Genomic DNA, 12,955 nt, shown 5'->3' with positions numbered 1-12,955 from the left:
TTTTAAGGACATTAAGATGTCCCCCTATACTGCAGTGATACCGGAAAATTACTGTGTGGCACCATTAGCTTGATGCTGACATAGCATAGGAAATCATATAGAAACATATCAGCATTATCATTGCAGTGGTAGTTACCTATAACTGCAATATACAATGATAAGGGTCTGAATGTTTGACTTCAGCATCCCATCATTACAAATTTAAACTAACTACTCTGCTTTATGCCATGCCCAACAACCCCCCTTACCTGTGTTAAATCACTGTAAAGCACAGCTTCTTATGGCTTTTTGCTATGATATGGTGAGATGAAGCACTCTGACTTAGTAGTAGACACAGTTGAATAAAGCCTTCAAGACAGTGCTTTGTAGATAAGCTATAGAGAACAATCAAAATGAACATACCAGTCTTGCTCTACAGCCAGGTTCCACCTTCATTATCTGTGGCTAGAGAACCTATTTTAAGGGTGTTCCTAATCCTCCCCAACAAGCCACAGCTAGCACACTAATGTAGGGATTCATTTCAGTGGCATTAATGGCAGTTTCACCCCTAAAGACATTACAGGAGCTGGGCTGGAACAAGGTTTCTTCCATAAACAATTAGGGTCAAACTGAGAGCTCCTAAATAACTGAGTGCTACATTTTGCTTCAACATCTGATACATGATCACAAAGTCACTAACAAAAGAGACTAATTCTCCTAAAGAAGCCTCAGTCTTCAGTTCCCCTCTCTTGTCTGTGTGATAAATAGGATGAACTGTTCCTGAACCTGTGACACATTGTTTCCTCTTTGTATGAAGTGTAAGAGAATCACTTCATTAAGATTCCTCTCCGGCCCCGAAGCCTCTCCTCCTGCCGTTTGTTAAGTCTAGCTCTTCTGCCGCGGCCCTTATCACTGTTTTCACGTCTGAGCCATGTTTATTGTCATTTCACACTTGTTTCCTGTGCCTCCAGAGATACTGCATTCCTTTTACTGTCATTACTTATCATAAGCCAATAAAGCCTGTGGGGATTGGCTCTACTAATGTCTATAAGTCTCAAAGCTTGTCAACAGGTCTTTTTCAAAAGAGTTATCCACAGTACGATGGCTCTACATACTACTCGCTTTTGAATCTAGGAAAACGGGTGGCTACAGTAAATAATTCTCAGGGGGAAGAGAGAGTTTGAAGTTTTTCCACACAGGGTTAGAATTTCTGCAGAAATGCATAGCTGAACATTCTTCTTGAACTGTTTTGTCAACGCTGCGCTGTAATTTGTCTCCATCTCCGTAATGCGTCTCAGATGTGTCTTAGCCTTTTGTCGCACCACTCAGCCGTCCACCTCTCGCCTCCGGATTATTTTCCCAAGTGGAGAAGAAGCAAGGCAACAGTGAGGCAGTGATTACATGTCCAGGTAGACCACACTCACTGCTCCTCCTGTGGCTTACACTGAGAGTCCATGACCTCCACTTAAACCAAAATATTAGGCCCGAACACTTCTGGCCCTTTGTCCATGCCTTGGCCAGTGTTAACACCCTCTCCATCATCCATAGCATGTTTACATGACAAGATTGTAGCCACTGAACCACTGCAAGACGTTTATATGTCATAAATGGGGAAAGTAACTGACTTCATTTGTGTCCTCGAACATGTGAACTCTGATTGCAGTAAACATTCATGCAGCCACGTGAATAAGAGACAATGGATGGTTAGTACTGGGTGATACGTTTTTGGCTTGGACGGAAACAATTTATATGATGTGTAATTTGTCACTGTAAATGATCTGCATCTTCTCACACTGCAGTTGGGCCTTGTTTACACTTGGCATTAACATCCCAACAACGTGACAGGATCATGGTGATCAGAGCATTATCCAGTTCAACCCTTGGCCTTTTCAAATGTGGCTTCAGCACCCAGATATTGATGAGATCTCATTTGCAATAATGATCATTATTGGATTTGATTATTATTATTATTTTGAGATTTGTGTATCCAGAAGAGTTAATAAAAGATATTTGGTTAGCTGCAGGGAAGAATAAAACTATGAAAAAACCCACTTTGGCCAGAATGTAACATAATGCAGTAAGCTTACGATGTTTGATGATAACACTGGTGTTAGGAGACAAGAAAAACAGTAGGGCAAACAATTACAATACACAGAGAAATGAGTTTGAAAACATTTTTCATTATTATAGCCGAGGGAAATTGGTATGCTCTTTACAAGTAGTTTTTGAAGGGTTCCTTAGTAAAGGCAATGGTTCTATGTAGAACCCGCAACACTCATAGAATCATTGGAATGCATATATGCTTCTTTTCATGGCCAAATAATTATTCTCTTTAATGAAAAACTAGTTGTATGTGGTTCTCTAAAAATGGTTTATATGGCAACAAAATGAGTTTCACTATTGTTACAAGTCAAATAACCTCTACATAGAACCCTTTTGTTAAGAATATAGGTTTTCGAATACAGAATATAGGTTTTTGAATACCCATGCACCCCTAGCAGCAATACTTATTTAAATGTATGAATATAATTTAATAAGGGATATTCTACCAATATACTCTGATATAGAAAAAGAGGCTTTTTATATGAGACAGTGGTGTGGGGTACTTTTAAGAGGCTAACTTACATTAATTGTTCTCAATAGCTACCATGTTATTTTTTTAATAGCTTCATTGGAGTTTGGCCATAAGTCAAACCTGATGACCCCTGCTATACAGACTCTGTGGTGTTTAATGCTTTTCATACGATAGTCAGTTCCAATGACAAACTAATTTGTTGAGAAGAATTCAACCCACCCATCCAGGGTTTTTCCTGCCTTTCGCCCAATGACCGCTGGGATAGGCTCCAGCACCCCCCGCGACCCAGGATAAGCAGTTCCAGAAAATGTGTGTGTGTGTTCAACCCATGCTGTTTTTTGTCAGAACATGTTTTTTTCATTATATTCTGCTGAGCACCTGTCACTAAGTAATGACTTGCTTTATGCTGCAGCTAACCATTTCTAATTTAGCACACGTAAAATGAAGTAGATTGCTTCTATAAGACCTGATAATATTTGGTCAGATTCTGAAAAAGAGTGTGACCTCAGGTCAACATAAAATTTCAAACCTGTCGTTGCCCCCAAGTAATCTTTTAAGTTGCTGTGATGGAAGAACAACTAAACAAATTAGAATTAACCAGAAAGTGTAGCAAAGAATGTGGGCTGTAAAATGCTTTAGAGACCAAACAAATTGGCATACAGTTTAGTCTGTCAAACATTGGAAAAACTGAGCTGAACCTGATATTTCAGTCTTATGGCTCCATCTGTAATGCCAAAGGCTGCTACTTTTTTAGCAGAGAATACTAAAACTTTTGATATGATGTTTGCTCTTCTTTGCTTTAGTTTGTCTTTATTCTGCAGAGCTGTAGTGTAAAAGCAAGAGAACATTCAATAACATCATTGCAGTTTTAATATTGGTGTTTTCCAAGCTCTGAGCTTTTTCTCCCCCAACACCTAACTCAAATAATCAACTAATTAGCAAGCCCTTCTAGAGTTAAAGTGGATGTCTTTTAGTATGGATAACACAAAAAACCATGCCAGACAGGGATACTCCAGGACCAGGGTTGGGAATCACTCCCCTGCAGATGAGGGTGTAAGAAATGCAAGCTATGTTGACCATGGAAAGGTTTGAGGATGTTGGCAGACCCATAGATCCTTCCCAAAAGCTGTTCAAATAAATGGAGATCTCTCCGACTGCAGGAGAGGAAGCAAGTTTGGCAAAGCATTTCAATGCTCACCAGCCATAAATGAAGCAAGAGAGGACCACTAGGCACACTAACCACCAGACCACAATGTGTTATTGCCTCAGAGGGAGGTGAGGGTGTTAAAGAGGTACGCAATGGTATTTGACTCTTTCTGACCAAGAAAAATAATCACAGTGGGAAGAAGACATTGCAATTCAAGAGAGTCGCTCTGAAGCAGGATCATGTTGGATACATGCTCTGTAGTGTGTCTATGTTAGTGTCTGGGTACACAGCCAATACGTGTGGAAAGGTTGCAGTGCAGTGGAATAAGAGTACTGTCAGGCATACTGTAGCTGAAGTGAATTTACATAAGGCCTAGACTGTGGTATATGAGCAAGGAAGCATTAAAAAGAAAAGATAAGCCAACGCTGGATCAGGCTTTCACTGCCTTCAGTTTGAGCATATCTGCACCCCAAATCTTTGGCACTACGCTCTAAACACCGCCATGAAAGAAGGCATGCCTGCTGCTCACATGTGGGAAAGTTTTGCCTTTTCAGGACAGTTGGGATTCATTTTGCAGAGCTAAGCAAGCGATCAGCACTGTTGCTGGAAAAGATGGTCAGTCACTGGCCATTGACATGCCATGCTATTGTCTAAGGAAAGTTGCCAAAGAGTTTCTATTTAATGCTTGCACTTAAATCATATTTATGCATAGGCAGACCACAAGTGAGGGCAGACGATACGCAACCTTATTTGACCTGTAATGCAACTATATTGACTATGCAACCATTACAGACAAGGATATTATTCAACAACAGTGATGTGCACAGACTGGCAAGGGCAGGGGCTGAAGCTGAGGTGATTCAAAAGGGCCTTTTGTGGGGGCACTTCTGGAAGAGTTCATAAAGACTTTTTTGGTATATGAAAATTCCAGGTATGACACGATACTATGCACTCTACCTTAACCTTATTTCTATCTGGCTTTTCCAACCAGCTTGTTAAAGAGGCTGGCAGCTTGACTGTAAACATCAAAACTATCTAAATCATCTCTAAAGCTATGTGACATGACCATTAAACAAAGTCAGATTTGAAAAAATAAATCTTTCAAATGGATCTAAAATCTCTCCGCCTGATCAGAATTCTATGTGTGTTTTTCAGACAGCATGGTAATTGAAACGATGGCAATGTAAAAAAAACCCCACAGCATCATAGCTTTTATTTTCTGACAGGAGCCAGACTTCGAATTCTGTCTTTTCAAATCGGTCCATAAAATGTTGGATTATGGATGTAATTCATTCAAAAAAGAGTGACTACAATAACCACCATGAAGCTGAAGGTAGCTTCTTCACCCGTGTCTTGTTCGAATTTTCTGTCCCACTTTAAAAAGTGACACTGTACAGGTGCCAGAATGTAACTGATGCACTATTTAAGGCGGTACAGGAAATTCAACGAAGCTGCTAACTTAGTTCTTGTGTAACCACTGTGGTAAATGTGTTTGACTAACATTAATTCATAAGCAGGAATTTGGCCAAAATTTGTCTCTCCTTTCTTGGCAAACTGTTAAAACATAACATAGGACAATGACATACTCCAAAGCCAACCCAAACTTGATTATAACTAACTTAAAATGCCATGAAGCTTTCAGTTTTCCCATAAACCTAAGCGCTTATCGACTTTGTTTTAGTAATTCATGATGACACTCATTGCCATATATAACAATGTACCTTACAGTCTCGCATGCTATGAAAAGTATGCTTATGTTATTGAGCATTTAAAAGTCAGACAGATCACAGGTCTTGCTGACAGACACCGAAAAAGAACCCAGAGATTACTCAAGATAGAACAATGCTGTATTTACATTTTCTGTTCCAGTTTGCCAGGCCAGTTTGCCCTGATTATCATCTTCTCACCTTGGGTCAAATTAAATGTTTCTCTATGTTTCTATTAATATCTTTGTCATAATACAACAAAGAAATATGGTTCAGAAAGTTCCTAAATCTGTAGAGTTGCCCTTTCCATTCTATCACATTGCAAGATTGTACGTGACTCACATCTGGAGTTATGAGTCAATGAAGAGAAGTTGAGACAAACCATCTGCCTCTTACTGAGTGTGGATTGTTGCCTGTAATTGGTGAATTTGTGTCGGTCTATATTTTGCATGAAACTGACCAATAGGACTGACCTAAGGACTTACCCATCATGTCGAAAACACTTAATTTTTCATTCAGGTGCCTCAGACATAGACACAAGTGATGTGTAAAAAGTGAGTAATGTCAATAAAGCTATTTTTCACAAGAGATTAAGAGTTTCTAAAACTGGACTTCAATTTTTCAAAATTTAAGAATATATGCAAAAATCAAGAAAAATGTCCTCAGACCACAGAGGGTTAAATACTGTGGTCTCCCAAAAAGGCCCAAACATGCTAAGGTTTAATCTTGTTCCATTAAATTGTACACAGGAGTACCTTTCAGGAGGAGTTAGATGGTTGCTTACTTAAGGGGCTTTCAGAAGTTCAATGTTCAATTTATCTTTGTGTGGCAAAAAAATGAGTGCAATTCTTTCTCCAGCTTCTTAATTGGGCTGTATTTTGGCAGCCACTTTGCGCATAAGGAAAGAGGTGGGTGCCTACATTCTGCTTTCCCTGGCTGGCCACAGACGTCCAAAAGGAGGTGATAAATTCTAACACAAACACCCATGTGCTGCAGTGTGAAAGACCTCCGCTATCTTTCTGTCTCTGTATTCTTTAGAAATTCTTCAATTTGATCACACTGTATCACTTTCATTAGCCCGTTTGATCTGATGGAAAAACAAAGCATGAGAGGTTGGTTTTGGCCTGGAGAGCCATCAGAACGTCCACAGTCTCGGTATGAGATCTTTCTGTTGCATGTAGTCTGCCGAACAATGGGAAATATTTCTTTAATGATCAACCTCATACTGATTACATCTAGCTTAGATTTTGAGGATCACATGCTTATAAGAAACAGTTGGTGCTTTGTAGTGTAAGAAATGTGCATATTCCATAGTTCAAAGTCTTAAAAGTACATTTTGTGCATTAATTCACAACAATTCACAGTAATACTAAAACATAAACTCGCAGCTATTTCACTATTTCTTGAAGTTTGTTGCGGTGTCTTGTGCCTGTTGCATCCATGAATCCATATAGATACTGTTTTGGGTGTGGATCAGCGTTAGAATGTTAACAAAAGTCCCATTTGACCTAATGAGAAATGGATAGCTCCAAGATCGTGCATTTTTTCAAATTATAAATTGTTTGGAATCTGTTTATAATTGAAGATATCTTGCACACCAAACCATTTTTTGGAAGATAAAAATGCAACATTGTTTTATTCACCCTGTTTGATTTTTGTGTGTCAAAGCCATTAGAACTTTGACAAACAACAAAAGAATTAGGTTGTACTTCATCACAGACATCTAATCTATCTATAAAACTGTGAAGATTTCATATCCTGAATGAGCAAAGGATGTTCAGATAAAAGCATTATGCAGGGCAAACGGTTAAATTGCCTAAAAATTGCTTTGATGAAAAAAAATCTGAATATTTTACATTTTCATGTAGCATATTTCATGTTGCACTTGGTGTACAATAACCTTAAAAACAGTTGTATTGCTCTGCTCAGCCAATCCACCAGAGGTTTACCCCCAAATACCTCATTTATACTATAAAAAACGTGTGATCTATCCTAACACATTTTGACCAAAATTGAAGTGTGCACAATTTCACATTTGGTTGAATGGGACGTAGAATTATGTAGACATGAATAGATTTGTGGACAGGGTTTGTGGACAGTGGATAAAGTTAATGTGGGTTTTATGGGTGGAGAATGAATTGGTCAATTATGTTTCTGTCCACATTTCTCTGCTCTTTGTATAACTTTACTGAATTAAATTGCAAAAATGTCATTAGATCTGAAGATTTAGAGGTGGTGAGCTATTGAAAGGCATTGGCTCTAGATCTGAGCCCAAAATCAATGGGATGTATTTTTCTAGCACACTTAAATTTCAGCCTTTAGTAACTTGAGCTGAGATGACAGTCTTCAGTGACTGGACAATACACATTTTCCTTTAAACAAAAATCAATGAGCATGTCCACATCCTTTTGACATCGGATCAAATTAGATGCTATATTAAAATATCTTATTTGGCCTAGAAAAGACATAAGCCAGCATTCACTGTCAGGGATGGATTACTGACCTGACAAATGGGACCAGCTCCCAGAAGCCTCTAACTGCCAGGGATCTTGCGGGCCTCAGACCACAAGGCACGAGGTGGCTCAAATACCTGAGACAGTCCACAGCAGATATGACTAGATAGCAAATAACCAATGAATATGCACAAATGAACAAATAAATTTCAATAAAAGGAATGTCATGTTTTCTCAGGCCCCTTAAGTTTTTATTATTGACTTTATTGCTTGACATTATTGGATTTTGTTGTTGCCATTCAAATGGGATGTTTTAGATGATGTGTCATAGTGACATTAATATTTACCCTTTGATACATACAGAACTACTTTTGCTTTTGTATTACAGTTTAGTTTGGCTTAAAAGAAAAGGAGAAATTCATGATTCAAGTTTGTGAACAGACTCACTCTCTCTATGTGATTCAACTTTAAGTGCTTTACTAAGCACTAAAATAAGTGTGCTTTCAATATGGCCTAGACAGTTTAAATTGAGAGCAGAACAAGTGAAAGGAATAAAACTTTGCGTAATCATCCAAAAATGTCAAGCAAAATTGGATTTTGTTAATTGGGTTTGCTGTATTCTGTCTAGGGACAGATTCAAATTATAAACTGAGGTAACGTTACAGTGTCCGTGACAGTGTATATTCATGACATCATTATTCGCAGGGCCTGTATCCAACTTATGACTATTAAAATGGAAAAATATTTTCTTTCCCCAAAAGATAAAAGTTTCAGAGATCTTAAAGAAAAGCTTTGCACTGAAGGAAACTTGACGTTTCTCACTCAGTCATTATAAATGTAAAAAAAAACACACCCATTTTTGGTCTGTTTCACTCTTTGAAAAGTCACACGCTCTCAGACTAGACCATGATCAGACATATCCAGAAACTGTATGACACACTAACATTACATCACATCACATCACATCACAACACCTCTGGCTAAACCCTAACTTACTCTCTGTGAGCTCTTTTTCCACTACTTTTCATGAAGTTCATCAAGTCAAACACGTATGAGGAGAGCGAAGTAGCTTTACCACCATTCAGGATTCATAGAGTGGCTTTCAGCTTCTCTTTCCACATCACGTCAGCACATTAATCTCTGCACTTGGAGAGTGATAAGTCTGACATTTCTAACTTATCAAAGCAGATCAGGTTACCCACGCCCCCACTGTGATTTGTTTTTCTTCATGGTTCTACAGTCAAATGTAACGTCTATGTAGGTGCTCTGGTCAAATAACATTTGTTGAGCTAATTGTGTTTTTTTTTATGTATAGTTACTGCTTATTTGAATTTAACATATCAAAAAAAAAGTAGTGCAAATGTTATGGCATGTTTTATATTTTTTCCCAATATGTTAAACTCAACAAATAAATAGGAATTACAATTAAAATGTGCAGAAATTGCCATATTTTAAGTTTGTTCCTTGTAGAGAATCTTATTCTCTAAATATACTTTTCACACCACACACACACACACACACACACACACACACACACACACACCACCAACCACAAACACACCTCACCTAACACTTCAGGGAATTGCATGAAATCAGTCAGTCAATCATGTGGCAGCAGTGCAGTACATAAAAGCTTGCAGATACCAGCCAGTAGCTTCAGATAAATGTTCATCAACCACTGAAATGGGAAAAGTGATTCTAACTGCAGCATGACTGGTTTGCGTATGTCTCTGTTAATCCCCTGAGATTCACACAGAACAGTCTCTAGAGTTTACTCAGAATGGTGCAATAAGTTAAAAACATCCAGTGAGTGGTATTTCTGCAGATGGAAATGACTTGTTGAGAGAGAGGTCAACAGAGAATGGCTAGACTGGTTCAAGCTGACAGAAGAGCTATGGTTGCTCAGATGACCACTCTGTACAACTGTGATGAGCAGAAATGCATCTCAGAATGCACAACACATCAAACTTTGAGGTGGATGGGCTACAACAGCAGAAGACCACATCGAGTTCCTTTCTGTCAGCCGAGAACAGAAAGTTGAGGCTGCAGTGGGCACAAGGTCACCAGAACTGGATAGTTAAAGCCTGGAAATACATAGCTTGGTCTGATGAATCTATTTCTGCTGTGACACACAGATGGATCAGAATTTGGTCCCAACAGCATGAATCCATGGATGCAACCTGCCTTGTATCAAAGTCCAGACTGGTGAAGGTGGTGTTATGGTGTGGGGAATGTGTTCTTTGCACACTTTGGGTCCAATCAAATCAATTAGATGCCACAGCCTACTTGAGTATTATTGCCGAACAACCCTTCATAGCTACAATTTACCCAACTTCTAGTGGCGACTACCAGCATGATAATGCACCACATCACAAAGCACGTCATCTCAAACAGGATTCATGAACATGACAATGAGTCCAGTGTTCTTCAGTGGCCTCCCGTTCACCGGATCTGAATGAAATAGAACACTTTTGGGATGTGGTAGAACGGGGAGGTTCACAGCATGAAAGTATATAAAATAAAAAAAATAAAAAAACCCTACATGAATTGCATGATGCAATCTTGTCAACATGGACCAGATTCTTTGAGAGCAAAGGCTGTTTTGAGAGCAAAAGATACCCAGCATTAGTATAGCATTTCCAATAAAGTGCTTTGGGAGTGTAATTTGACTATACAGTTGGTTTGAACATCAACAGTTTAAGAGAACTGAGAATCCAGCAGTGTTGTATAACTAATGGTCAACTATAAGCGCTGTTATTGTGAAAAGGAAGCAAAACTACTCACTACAGAATTCCAAGTTGCCTTTGAAAGTAACATGAGCACCAGAACTGTATGTTGAGAGCTTCAATAAATGGGTTTCCATGGGATAACATGTTTCTCACAAGTCTAAGATCACTATGCACAGTGCCAAGTGCTGGCTGGAGTGGTGTAAAGCACACCACCACTGGACTCTGGAGCAGTGGAAATGTGTTCTCTAAAGTGATGAATCCCATTTCACTCTGGCTGTCTGATGGAAGAATCTGGTTTCAGGGAATATCAGGAGAATGCTACTGGAATGCCTAGTCAATAGTAAAAGTTTGGTGGAGGAGAGATAGTCGGCTAGGGCTGTATTTCAGAGTTTGGGCCCCTTAGTACCAGTGAAGGGTAATGTTAATGCTACTGCATCAAAAAGACATTAGACAAATTGTACACTTCCAACTTTGTGGCAATAGTTTGGGGAAGACCCTTTCCTGTTCCAGCATGACTGTGCCCCTGTGCACAAAGAGAGGTCCATAAAAAACATGTTGATCAGATGTCCACATAATAGTGGCCATTTAGTAAAGGCTCAAGTAAACTTATAAAACCTGAAGAAACCTGCTATGAAAATTCTCATATAGTAGGTTTACAATGGAGTAAATAGCATTAATAATTAAATGACCTTTCCTTGTTTTTAAAAAGCTTAATGTACAGTCAAAATCATGAGTTTGGTTAGCTTCTCCATGCTTCTAGATAGCTTCTCCTCTCCAAACAGTGATGTTTTCACCTAACCTGTAGTTTTTAAACTGGCTGTTAGAGCGGCTGACTGCTGAGGGATCAATTACTTTCCAATCTTTTGCAATTGTTGCTGAGCCAATGCTATAAATGCTGCTGTTTATGTGAGGGAATGGTGACCAATAATATGGGTTTTTCCTCACTCTCACTCCCTTTTCCCTCCCTTTCTTAATTAATTTCTGTGCAGCTGTTAACAGATGTTGCAACAGAAAGCCCTGAAATCTGTTTCATTAAAAGTGTTATGGGTGACCAGGGAGAGCCCTATAAACCAGAAACGTGCGAGAAAGCTCATGGCCAGCAAGACGCAGCCAAGAAAGCCTTTACATAAAGCAACCAGAGTGGAGGGAAAGTCCTAAGTGATTTGCGGGGCTTGGGAAGGTTCCGCTCGCTCCGTCACTCTGACCAAGATAAATAGCACTAAAATTGATACGAATCTGCGAACAAGCATTTAAAATCATCGGGACTCAGAATTCAGCATCCAGAAATGTGGTCTGGATGTTGTGTTAATCTTACCACTGGCTGTCAGACGGGGGGGAGGACGTATATCAGTTCAACACTAAATTGTGCTTAAAATGAAGTGTATCAGAAAATAAACTATGAAAGTATGAATTCAGCATGTGGCAGCATGAAGTTTTGTTCTTTTTTCTGTAGCCCTGAGGCTTTACTAGAAAGGGTGAGAAATGAAGAAAAGGAAGATTTTAAAGATTTATTTTGATGTCTGTCAATACAATTAGACTAAGCAGCACAATCTAAAAGTGTTCACTGCAAAAAAAGAATTTAGATGATTTAAAATAACATTAACAAATCTGATTTATGAAGTGTCTGTAGATCTGAGCTCCATTTCTGCTCTATTTATGTTAGATCTTTGACATATGAGCAAGAAATCCCAACCCCACCCAGAAACCTCCCTTTCACACACTGCTCCAGAAATACTTTACTTTGATTTCCATCAGAAAAAGACAACGTTTCATTGACTACACAGAATTAGCATTACATGCTAGCTATAGTGATCATTAGCTTTGACTTTCAGTGAGGCAGAGTTACATCCACACCAGATCAGAGCCCAGCTTCCCAAAAGCATCTTAGTTTTGAGATCATCTTAACTGGTAGAGAGAGTCTTCAGTGTGATGCTCGCTGTACCATTTAAGAACCATCTTTCTGCTGTGATGATTCGGGATAATCCAGCCCTGTTCTGTCATCTGCAATAATTATTTGCACTTACTAATTAAAAATCATCATCATCATCATCATCATCATCATCATCATCATCATCATCATCATCGAATGTTATATTAGCAAAGCTTAAATCAAAAATAAGATATGTACATGATAAAACACAGCTTATAAACCACTGATCAGACCTATTTGAGAACTATATGGGCGTGGCTAATGAGCAGCTTGATTGACAGTTCTTTGTCCAACACTTCCTGCTCTGCCACTCATACAGAACTAAAATCATTATTCAGCTTATGTAATTCTAACTGGATGAAAAAAAGTTAGAGATTAACAGATGTGCAGATAGATGGACTGATGGACGAACAAATGGACAGACGAAGCAATGCAG

Source organism: Colossoma macropomum, unplaced genomic scaffold, assembly GCF_904425465.1.
Source record: "Colossoma macropomum unplaced genomic scaffold, Colossoma_macropomum, whole genome shotgun sequence".
Lineage (NCBI taxonomy): Eukaryota > Metazoa > Chordata > Actinopteri > Characiformes > Serrasalmidae > Colossoma > Colossoma macropomum.
The sequence above is the reverse complement of the archived record's forward strand: the minus strand, read 5'-3'. Positions refer to the sequence as shown.